This window comes from Penaeus monodon, chromosome 23, assembly GCF_015228065.2.
Source record: "Penaeus monodon isolate SGIC_2016 chromosome 23, NSTDA_Pmon_1, whole genome shotgun sequence".
In the NCBI taxonomy this organism is placed as follows: domain Eukaryota; kingdom Metazoa; phylum Arthropoda; class Malacostraca; order Decapoda; family Penaeidae; genus Penaeus; species Penaeus monodon.
In genome coordinates, this window is record NC_051408.1 from 1,141,281 (window position 1) to 1,141,621 (window position 341).

Below are 341 nucleotides of genomic sequence, written 5' to 3' on the forward strand. Positions count from 1 at the left end.
ACTGCAAATATCATTTACCACATTCATGATTTTTTCCTAATGATATTTAATATTATGACTGCAGGGTTTAATTAAAGAAGGAACGGCCTGCATATCACAGGGAAGTTATAGTTATTGTCTTTTTTCACAATACCTTGAATCCCAATGTCAGACAGATGATTTTTTAATGATTTTTACTCAGTGGTATTATTGCGTTAAACTTCTATTTCACTTTCACTGAGTAGATTTTTTTGAATAATCATTGTTGTTTTCATTTCTGATATAATGGTAACCTTTTACTTATAGTAGTGACCTTGTGTCAGTATTATAGCTATCATGACCCGTAGAACAGCAATAACTGG

The 341-nt window shown here is 31.1% G+C and overlaps 1 protein-coding gene across 2 annotated transcripts in view; it reads right to left on the minus strand.

Moving 5' to 3' along the window:
- LOC119587695 overlaps positions 1-341 on the minus strand; it is a 14,299-nt gene that overhangs the window by 4,646 nt on the left and 9,312 nt on the right. The gene's annotated exons all lie outside the window — the stretch shown is intronic.